This window comes from Tasmannia lanceolata, unplaced genomic scaffold (assembly GCF_043159265.1).
Source record: "Tasmannia lanceolata isolate RefF3 unplaced genomic scaffold, GAP_Taslan_0.1 ptg000016l, whole genome shotgun sequence".
Classification (NCBI taxonomy): domain Eukaryota; kingdom Viridiplantae; phylum Streptophyta; class Magnoliopsida; order Canellales; family Winteraceae; genus Tasmannia; species Tasmannia lanceolata.
The window spans coordinates 7,049,287-7,060,686 of NW_027518693.1; the positions used below are offsets into that span (position 1 = coordinate 7,049,287).

Sequence of the window (11,400 nt, forward strand, 5' to 3'; positions counted from 1 at the left end):
TGATTGGATGATTCCAGACCCTTGATCGAACACTCCTTGTTGGGGTTCCACCAAGAAAAGCTACATCATTCTTTTTTTTTTTTTTTTGGTAGTCTTTTATCTTGTGCATGTAATGTCTATCCAGCATGTGACCTATGATCATATGGGTCGTCACACGATGTTCTACAAATAAACGGTCCCGATTGCAGATACATGTCTCGTATGGGTCTCAAAAAATTAACTGCTAGCTAGCATTGATTATTTGTTCCTACATTTTTACCATTTCCATTGTAAAAAAAATTTCATTCTCTCTTTACCATTCAATTTCTAAGAAAGTGAGGAATTGGTAAGTTTGTCAATATCTATCTGTACATGGTGCTAGAGATACCGATTCTGCTTCATTCCAACGTTTGGTTAAAAAAATTGAATGGAATATTCAATGGGGCAGAAATGACACCGAGGCAGACTTAAAGAGTGTGTGTGGTGGTTGTGGTGGGAGGGGGATCAAACGTAGCCTAAGGTCCCACATGGGACAACGTATCTACAATCGAGACCATTGTGATATTGAGATCAACTCTAGGGTCCTACATGAGGGACATGTTATGTGTTAAGATTAATTACTACAAAAATGAAGAGTTTAGCTTTGGTTGACAGAACCCTAAAAGAGGCTTATGGATTAAATAATTAGGGTCATCCTATCAAAGTGTTCTCAACTGGCCCCACTAAAGGATCCGATCACACATGTGGGTATATGCTGTACGCGCGTACACTCACTTAAAGCCATTGGGTCCACATGAATGGATGATCTAAGCCATTAATTATTTTGGAACGTTATTGATAGGCCATGCCCAAAAAATGAGGGTCATTGGATAAAGTTTTCATTACTGCTCCTGTCAAAAAAAAAATTGGAGTCCACAAATTTAAGGATTAAGATCATCCAACGACACCCATTTTAGGAACACTGCCTGTCCACCACGGGTACAAAAATGAATGGTTAAGATCATTTTTAATAAGTAGTCTTCACATATTGTTTTGTATGCCCTTTTTTTTTTATTCTTGAAAATATACTCAGATATAATTTTCTTCAAAATGTAGGGATAAAATAGGCATTTTTGAATTTCTATAACACCTTAGGAGTGGATCAAAATTCATTTCAAAAAAAGGAGTAAAAGACACAAAGAACCACTGCATTAAATAAAGGGTAGACTCACAGACCAACACCTCAACAAGAATTATTAAAAGAAGGAGAAGAAGACGAAGAAGAATAGAGAGAGAGAGAGAGAGAGAGAGATATGGAAGGCACATCTGCATCTTCAAACCCATGTCATTGCTTTGAGGGGGCTATAAAAGCCCTTCTAGGGCTTCTGGGTCTTTCCTTTGAAAATTCTTCGGAAAAAGAGGAGCAAAACCTCAATGCAAGTGTCTTAAACTCAGCCTCTAATTGGGTGTTTGGCTTCCTTTTTTCTTTTTTTTTCTTATTATCTTTTGTTTTTGTTAGCTAGGCTCCTCTTACTTTTCTCTGAAAGCTCAAAAGAGAGTGATATTGAGTCTTTGTTGTTCTTCTTTCAGGAAGATGCAGGTAGAACGCCAAACCCGCCAGTAGTAGACAATGGCGGAGGTGGGCAGACCAACTAATGTAAAATTCTAAGTAAAGGTGGATAGAGAGAATCAGATGGGGTTTCAGTGTGTTCTAGGGCGAGTTTTTCCTTTTTAGTGTGTATATATGGCCATGCGTGCAATGTAGCAAACATTCTGATATACTCAGGTTCTTCTAATTATTCTTCTTTCTCATAACTCATTTTTTTAGAGTTGGACCCCTTTTTTATTTTAAGACTAATTAAGGGTGTGGATATATATATATCAAGTCGTACATTTCCGCCCTCATAGGCAAACCAGGGTTACCACGCTCTGATACTAGAGAATTTAACCGGGTAGAACTCACGGTTAAAAGCTAGCCATAAAGGGGAGGGTACCCATTCCCTTATAATCCATCCCCATCCATATTTTACTTATCTGATGTGTGGGAATATTTGTTTTTGTGCGGAACCCCAACATCATGTTACTATTGAAGAAGATACAATGGCTTACTCATAATCTAAAGTTTTCTAAGCAACAAACTACACCGTTCTCGAAATGCAAAAAAAAAGAAACAAGCCAATATTAAATGCTACCAAAAGATATTTTTAAAAGAATTAGTCAACGAAACTGCCTATGTTTCTAAAATCCAGGTTTCGGCTTGTAAAATCCATGTATCCAAACGGCCCTTTTGGGTGGAGGGATAAAAAATAACTGCTTTTAGGTCTGTATGAAGGTAATCTCATATTTGACATTTTATATGGTGTAAGCCCTTATAGTCCCGTATTTTATAAAAGTACTATATGGACCGCATCATGGGATGATCCAAACCATCCATAAGATGGAACACAGCGTAAACAAAAATCATTTCCACAGGATAATCCTAGCCCTCCAATCTATAGAGGTTTCCATAATATGTGGTTCCTCATATTTGCCCACAAAATGTTGCTTTTAGGCATTGCTTTTCATAAGAGGACCAAAATATTGCTTTTAGGCATTGCTTTTCATACTAGAACCAAAATAGAATGCAGACCCACATTTTGTATATATTAATAGCAGTTGGTGATCAATGTGGACCGTAAACCAAGTTGGGCTCACTTTGGATCCTCAATGATTCCAAGCACAGACTGGTCATATGGATTATAAGTTGGAATGAAACCAACTTGATAGAGGGAGGGATGAAGAATGAGATTCAAGAGAAGAATGTTATTCTCTTGATGCCAAAAAATACAGAAATAAAGGCAAGGCCGTGTTCGTTTAAGATTATGACAACCGATTGTGAGTGCAACCAATTATAGCACTCAAAATTTTGTTTAAATTTGAGTTCAATAATCGGTTTGACACAATCGGCTGTCATAATCTTAAATGAACAGGGCCTCACTTGGTGTACTAAAAATGACTTGGAATTTACTAAAACAATTTAGGAAAATGATAAATTCGCCCCATTTCTTTACATGGGACAACCACCTCCATTGTATGTGACAATCAGGCCCATTGAATCCTTCCCAGGTGAAGTACACCAGCGCTTTTGCAGCCATAGACACACTGGAGCGGGCTGTCCCAAGTAAAAAAGGGGTTGTATATATCACTTCGCAACAATTTATAGTTGAAGAAGATACAGTGCCTTACTTATTGCTTACACCACTAATCCGAATTCAACACATTTGATTGCCCATATATTTCCTAGGGACTTGCCTAGCAATTTCTCATAAAGGCATTTTGAGGCTGACTTTTTCAAGAGAGAACTGCCACCTCAGATGAATTAAAGGAATAAAACAAAATCTGCTACTAGGTGGCTGTTCTCTAATGAAAATTTGAGCCTCAAATTGCATGCTTTCTTGTGAAATTACCTAGCAAGTCTCTGTTTCCTAAGCAAACAAATGTACCCTCCGAAGGTCGAAAGGATCCGGATCTTGCCCAAGAGTTAAATGGATCCCATCCGAAGTGGATCCATTGAGACCCCTAAAGACCATGTATGGTATAATAAGGATAGAATACTTTAAGGGGACACATAATAATGAGAAGGAGAGGACAAAAGTGATTGATGTGAATGTGTTTGGATTTAGAGACAAATTTTAAAAAGTGCCTTTATCATTTTGAAGAACACATGAGAATCAGATATTTAACAATCATGAGCTAAATTGGGTCGTCCATTGCTCTTAGCCTCCAATTGAAATGATTTGAGGGTTAATTTGAAAATCAAGACCATCATCTCAAGGCGATTGAGGGGAATAATCCATCTCTAAGGTTTGATTGAAGCAATTTGCTGCTCTTAAGTCCTTTATGAAGTACTTGTGATGTGATGAATTTGCAATGCATGTCCAATTCTGATATCAATATTTTTGAGAGCTCTCTCATCATAACATTTCCATCCATTTACATCTCATATTTACAGAGTAATGCCTTCAAACTTTCTCTACAAAATTTCTTACCAGCCCATACTGCCCACATTCCTCCAAGTAGACATTACCCTCAGAACCTTTTTAACGTCCCTGCACATACATATCTACACATATACCACTCCAGTATATAAAAATGACAGCTATGTCCCAAAAATCAGCTACTAGACCCTCTCTCTTCCCCTGCCTTTGTTCTACTTCTAGGACAGCTGGAGAATTTCTTCAGTTGCCTGAGAAGTGAAGCTTCACCTCCTCCCAAAACACCGCCCTGTGAATTGTAACAGAAAGTAAATGAAATTTACTACAACATGAATCTCAGAAAGATCATTAAATAAGATCATCATTAAGGACTTTCTTCCAACTTTTTTTTTTTGAATGACAACTTCAATTTTCCAAAAAAAGGGCAAAGCGAAGGGTGTTGAGGCGATCAGAAACAAAGTAAAAACAAAGGAAAAAGAAACAAAGGTTGTACAAAGGAACACCGGCCTCAAGGAGAAGACAATAATAATAAAAACTCAAAATTAGGCTCATTGACACCCTCGCTAGGTAGGCGATCAGCCTCGCCATTGGCTTATTGATATACAACGATGGCCTTAGGGCCGCTTTGGATACTTCTTAAAATTATTTGCATATAAGAAAATTATTTTCATATATTCTTATATGCAAATCATTTTGAAGTTAAATATGATTATTTCCAAATAATGGTTACAATAGCTTAAAATGCTGAATGACCTGATGAGGAGATCTCATTATTTCACTAATATCTCTATAAGATTCCTAAAAGTATAACTTTGTTTGATCCAAAGCTTCATAGACATGGTGTGCATGTACTTCAATTTGATTAAAACCCTAACTTTTCTCAAATTGATCTCCAATCTTCTGATTTAATATTAGTATATTCTCAAGCTTGAGAAGTATGTGTGTGCCTTTTCTTCACATTATATAACCCTTTGGATACCCCTAAATTTTAAAATGATGAAGTTAATGATCCGACGAGGATATTTCGTTATATCACTAACATATCTATATAAGTTTGTATAATAAGATCCCTATAAGTATAACTCTGTTTGATCTGATATAAACCTTGTGTGCATCTACTTTAGTCTGATAAAACCCTAACTTTTCCCAATCTGATGATCGATCTTCTTATTTAATATTAATATCAAGTGTGAGAATTATGGTTCTATGCCTCTACTTCTCATGTTATAACCCTTTGGATAGACCTAAAAATAACTTATATATAAACTTAGGGATTTGCTAGGGACCATGTCGCAGAAAGCATTTCGCGGACTGGCTGTTGCATGAGAAAGCAACCAACTCAGATAAATTAAACGAATGAGGCAAAATCTAAGCCTATGTGGCTGCTTTCTCATGCAACAGCCGGTCCGCGAAATGGTTTATGCGATGGTCCCTAGCAAATTCTTAAATGCAATTAATCTCATATGGAAATAATTGTTATAATACTTATTTCTTTCTTAGTTAATGTTTTCAAAAGTAGGATTAATGTTCTATTTTCAAATCAGATTAAGTGAAAACTATTTTTATTTGCAAATAAGGATCGATTTTACGTGTTGCATACCTCTCAAAAATCATTTCATAGTTTCTAATATCCAAATCGTTTGGATGTTACATGTGATTGTTTGCAAATAATGATAACAATAACTTTAAAAATGATGAAGTTAATAATGATTCCCAAAGAGGTCTTAATGTCCCATTTATAAGTAAACTAACATAATCTTATTTACCAATAAGAACTAAGTTTGGTGGCATCAAAAGAGGCCCTTTGTTTACTTCATTAGCAATATGTTACAAAAATGAGCCATTCGCGAGCTCGCAAAATGCTTGCACTCACACACACGCATCTTATGTTTTCCTTAATGCTAAGGAACAATAACACTAGAGACAACTGTGCACATCCCACTTCTTAACAACTTCCTTGCAACTTTCATTCAGTGATAAGTAGACTGTAGGGCACTAAGGCATTGAAGTACCTTGCTATTTTGAAGTCCAATCCTTGCTAAACCTAACCCTTCTCTAACCATTTCACAAACATACATAGACTAAGACCTTATAGCACCAAACCAGAAGAGAAGGTCTGGGAATGGTGGAAACTCTGTAGAATGGCAGCAATTGTCATGGATTCATCATCATCATCATTAGAAGGACACTCTTGAAAATGGTCACTCTCTTCTAACAATGGTGTTGGTGGTGGTGGTGGTGGTGGCGGCGGCGGAGGTGGTGGAGATGGAGGAACCAAGAAAGGGTAACAAAAATTGGTCCGAGCCATGCCGAGCCCACTGAAAGAGATGGAAGACAAATCATAAGCTAGTGCGGCTTCCTCAGCCGTATCAAAGGTTCCTAGCCAGTGTCTCTCTTTAGTATACGGGTTTCGGATCTCTGCCGCATAGCGCCCCCATGGCCTTCGTCGGACTCCAAGGTAACCACTCGATTCTCTGGACCGCCGGCCGCGATTCCTAAGTCTAGGGAGATCTGCCATGGCTTATAGGGATGTAAGGACTTGGTTACTAGGTTGAATGATGCAAAATGGAAGAGGGACAAGATGTCAATATATAGACAGAAAGCTAGGTGGATGGAAATAGTAAAATAGGTACCCCTTGATATTTACATAGAAACGACATGTGATATATGGTGTTGAAGTTTCAATGAATAGAAGACTAGGACTTTTGTCATATTAGGAAAGGTATGTCTTATTTAGAAATAAAGGACTTATTTTAAGTTTAGTTAAGTGGGGCAGGTGAGTGGCACCACCCACTATAAGCTTAAATACTATAAGAAATGCAGTAATTTGTTCCTCATGTGGTTGTTTATGTACTTTTCTTCCATGTTTTCCTCAACATGATAAGACTAAGATGGGCATTTTGCACAAATCCCTCCAAAAATATACATTGCTCTCTCTCTCTCTCTCTCTCTCTCTCTCTCTCTCTCTCTCTCTCTCACGTGGCTTTTTATTTTATTTTTTCATTCCCTTCTATTAGACCCTTTTATGATGTCGCAAGTTAACATCAATATATCCTTGCAACTTAGAACTAAGTAAGAAGTGCTGCTCACATATGACAAGGTTCTACACACTGAAATTTCCTATAAACTAGTGTTCCCCACTCAGACTACAATTAGGGAAAGGTCCACTTCCACTTAATATTGTAGAGTAATGTTTTTAGGTTTGTTTTGGTCTTCTTCTTGTTCTCTCGGCTGTATTTGGGCTTCTGCAAGCAAAACACTAGCTGTTATTGGGCTTCGTCAAGCAAATTAAACAGCAATTGTAGATTGTCTCTTTAGTGGAATGAATTAGTGGGCAATACTAATATATTAAGAGTTATGTGATTTGTTATGGCCTTATGGGGGTATCTTCAACTTCCACATGCACTTACATTGTTTTGATAATTGCAGTCTCACTTTTCTTACAACTTTCTTATCAGAACATCCTTGACAACAATTAAATGAACAAATGAGTGGCGTTATGAAAACAAGGGAGTGCGGATATCATTTCTCCCACGTTGGTAACGTCATTATGGGCTTATTTTGGACCAGACAATGAGCACAAAACATGCTAATATGCATATAGAAGACAAAACAGAAGTGAGGTGAGCGCTTTAATTACCTTCTCCATTATAGATAAGCTGCAGCTAAGAGCTAAAGAACCTTCTTATAACTATTTGAAAGTAAGGTGGATAAGGGCACCCTAGTCCCTAGTTCAGATAGAAATATTCTAAATTTCTAATATTGTGCTCGGTTCTATTTATCCAAGAAAGGAGATTAAGAGAGCCTAAGCTTTTGTTTTTCATCAACTTTTATACTGCACGCATGTATAGAACTCATGCAGCCCAAAAGGGATAGTGGGCCCAAATGAATGAATGATCTGAACCATTTATTTTTGTTATCCCTTGATAGGTCGTGTCCCAAAATGGGGGCTGTGGGATGCTCTTAAACCCATCTCAATTTGAAGGGTTTTCATTACTATGTGGTCCTAAATGGGGCCATAAATCAAAGGGTCATGATCAACCATCGGCTCACATTTTTGGGGCATAGACTACCAATTATGGGCCCAAAAAATGAATGATACAGATCATACACTTCATCGGAGACAACTCCATAAAAGAATTATTAAAGAATGATGTGATTACAGTTGATTCTGAAAGGGCTATAGACAAGATATAGTGCTTCAGGGGGGGTGAGCCTAAAGCTCTGTTTTTAAATCAGTACTAACGGAAATCCAACCTACTTAACTGGAGATCCGAAGAAGTTCAATGGGAACAACAAGTTACTTGAACTGTTTGTTTTGTACCATGATGTTAGTGAATTAAATTCAACTAGGCTGTCCATATGGCATGCCTGAGTACCACCTGGAAGGTGAGAATGATGAATTATTAAACTCTTAATATTATTTATAGCCAAAATTTCAGTGGGGTGTGCAATTGCAAGGTGATCTTGATATATGCACCTATGTGAGTGGAAGTTTGATCGCTTCCTATGAGAATTGGGCTGATAGAACCTATTTGAAACATTTTTAAGAGAAACTGTATAATGGCAGAGCTTCTCTTCAAGTGAACATTCATGAAAGATAGAACCTATTTTGAAGCATGGCATCAAGCAAGTGTCTCCAATATTTTTATGTTTCCGTCTGTGGCTATCAAAGAATTATGTATCAAAATATCTGAAATTAAAACCTAGTTACATTGCATAGATATGAAATCATTTCCCTCTCTTTTTTGTGTCTTAAGGAGATGTATCCATTTAGACAGGTAGGTAAGGTGAAATGGATCAACTTAAGATTGGCCCTAACTATGCTAATAAAGAGATAAAATGCTTTGCCTCCAAGTCTAGTTTTTCAGGCATTTGATTAAAAGCACTAACGTACTGCCATTGTCTATCGACCATGTTGTGGTCATTAATCTCATTGAAAACTTCATACGCATCTACCAAGAAGGGGTGCATGTGATCTCTACATGATTTCCCAGACTAGCTATGGGATAGGTTGAAAGGGCCTAGCCTAATACGTTCCATCAGTCTTGAGTCTTTTACGTATTGGTTAGGTACCTAATAGTTGGTGCCAGAGTAGCCAGCGTATCTTGTGTTACAGTTATGGCAGGGGCGACTTGTGAAGAGGACTACTTGGAAAGGGTAAAAAAAAAGCTGGAGTGACGTCACCATAGAGTTGTGCCGCTACAAAAGGGGCTACTTGTAGAAAGGGCTACCTGAGGGGAGAAAAAAGCCAAAGTGAAAGCCACCATAGAGTAGGCCACTGAGGACGGGCAGATGCAAGAGAATGGTGGAATGATGTCCTAAGCATTGGTATGGGACTAGGTGGCACACAAACTCCTAGTATGGGATAGGTTGAAAGGTCCCAACATAACATGTTCCATCAATCCTGGGGCCTTTGGCATATTGGTTAGGTACCCAATAATATGAACAAGAATGTAGGAACCAATCACAAAGAGAATAAGAGAATAATCTCCAATATGGAGACAAAACTTCTATAATCGTTCTTCATCTTAGGTCAGACTTGCTAAAAATAAAATTGATGAACCCATTTAGCCGAACCACTATAATAAAACCCTAATCATCCTTGGAATATTTCAAAGTATATTGACTTAGGTCCAATCAATTCTTAACATATGCAAGTTCCAACACTTGAACTTTGAGAATCCTTATAAGGCCATAGCTTCCTTTCATGTGAACCTTCTTCCAAATTGGATGTAAATTTCTCTTTGGACCAATCTTCTTATGATTTTCATCTCCAATCATTTTATTATTCACAATGTGCTCATATGTTTTCTTCATTCTTTTTAACAACCTCTTCTTTCTCATTATTATCAACATTTTGTTGGTCGTAGCTAGTCAATAGGCTTATTGCGTTCTCTTCATTGCTCTTAGGAATTTAAGTTTTCTGAGCAGTTCATATTACATCCAATATAGATTGGCGGGTTAGAATCATCCTCCAAAGATGAAGAAGATTTATGGGACATGACTTATGTAATTATGGCCGGGACCAATGTACTACAAGAAATATAGGGTTTGGTATTTTAAAAAATAATTTATTTAGCGACGGACAAAAACATCGCTAATATGCATTTTTAAAATAAAAAATAAAAGTGACAGAAAAATACTTCCACCAATAATCCTTTTTTTAAAAAAAACTTTTTCCTAATAAAAGGGGGTTGGTTTCTTGTAGTGATAGATGAAAGGTTCACACCATTCAAAGATGTGAGCCCCATTGTATTTTTCTCTTCACACGATCACCCTATAAAAAAAGGGAGCTGATATTTCCGCTCCACTTTTAGACTAATCCAGGTCTAAAAGTGGAGTGGAAATATCCAAAGCATAGGGGAGCGGAAATATCAATTCCTAAAAAAAAACCTTCTATTATTTTTAAAGGAAAACACTTATCAAACTGGACCTCGTTCAGAAAATAAAGAAGATGGTGAAATTGACCAATCTTCTTGATCTTCTTGCATAAAGTCTGCATCGGTAGAATCAATATAATTGAAATGATGAGCAATTGAATTGGAGTAAATGATTTGGTCAATTTCAACTTGATTTTTGGCATTTGTGAGGATTCGTGCCCCCTTATTCTGTCTTCTGGCGCACATGTCACGAGAGAGGCTCTCATCTTTTTCTTTCCCAAATGGTATCCCTGTTTTGCTAGGAACCCTCTTTTTTTAATCACCTCGTAGTCCATTTTACAAATTGCATGTCTAGCTCATTGTTGTGATCTTTGGGAAGTTGGGGCAGAGCCCATCCTCATATCAACGGTCCTTACCAAATGTGTCATCTTAAAGCTCCTTTATTTTTTTTGGAATTATCTTAATTAGTCAAATATACTCTCCATTCAATAATTAATTCTTTGCCTTGTATAACAGCTAAACTTAAAATTCAAAATCTCTCATTTTTTGGCAATTCAAAATCCATGTAGACGAACCCAACTAGTGTCATGAGTAGACTAAGTCAATTTGAGCCGGGTAGATCCCTTCACCTTGTTCATGAAAATTTTCTAAGGGATTCATTAGCGGACCCCAGCTAGTTTGGGACAAAGGCTTAGTTGAGTCGAGTTGAGTTGAGCTAGTAGCTTTCGCCCAATTGGTGAATGAAAATCACGTCTATGGTAATTGAGGCTGTTCATCTGGCGGGCCATAGTGAATGGTTACCAAAATGTAGTGCAATTGAAGGCAAAGAATAGCATGTTTTGCTGGAGTTTCTGAGTAAGACTATCAGCACAGGATGCGTCTGAATCAGAATGCCTACATATAGTCATGTCTGAATCAGAATGCAACATATATAGCCATGCAGCTGGATTTTTTTTCAAAGGCACCCTTCCGTTTAACACTCCTCTTTGCTTATTTAGAAGTTTAAATTAGTTATAAATAAGAGATAAATTTAAATGAATAAATTAAGGGAAATGATTTATGCGGTCTAGTGTTTTGATAAACAT

The 11,400-nt window shown here is 37.2% G+C and overlaps 1 long non-coding RNA gene across 1 annotated transcript; it reads left to right on the forward strand.

Annotated features, from left to right (window-relative positions):
- Positions 1-1,219: 1,219 nt before the first annotated feature.
- LOC143848016 (uncharacterized) lies at positions 1,220-1,833 on the forward strand. The gene is made up of 2 exons (XR_013235274.1): positions 1,220-1,398; positions 1,553-1,833. It is a non-coding gene; the product is annotated as an uncharacterized LOC143848016 (long non-coding RNA).
- The last annotated feature ends 9,567 nt before the right edge of the window (positions 1,834-11,400 follow it).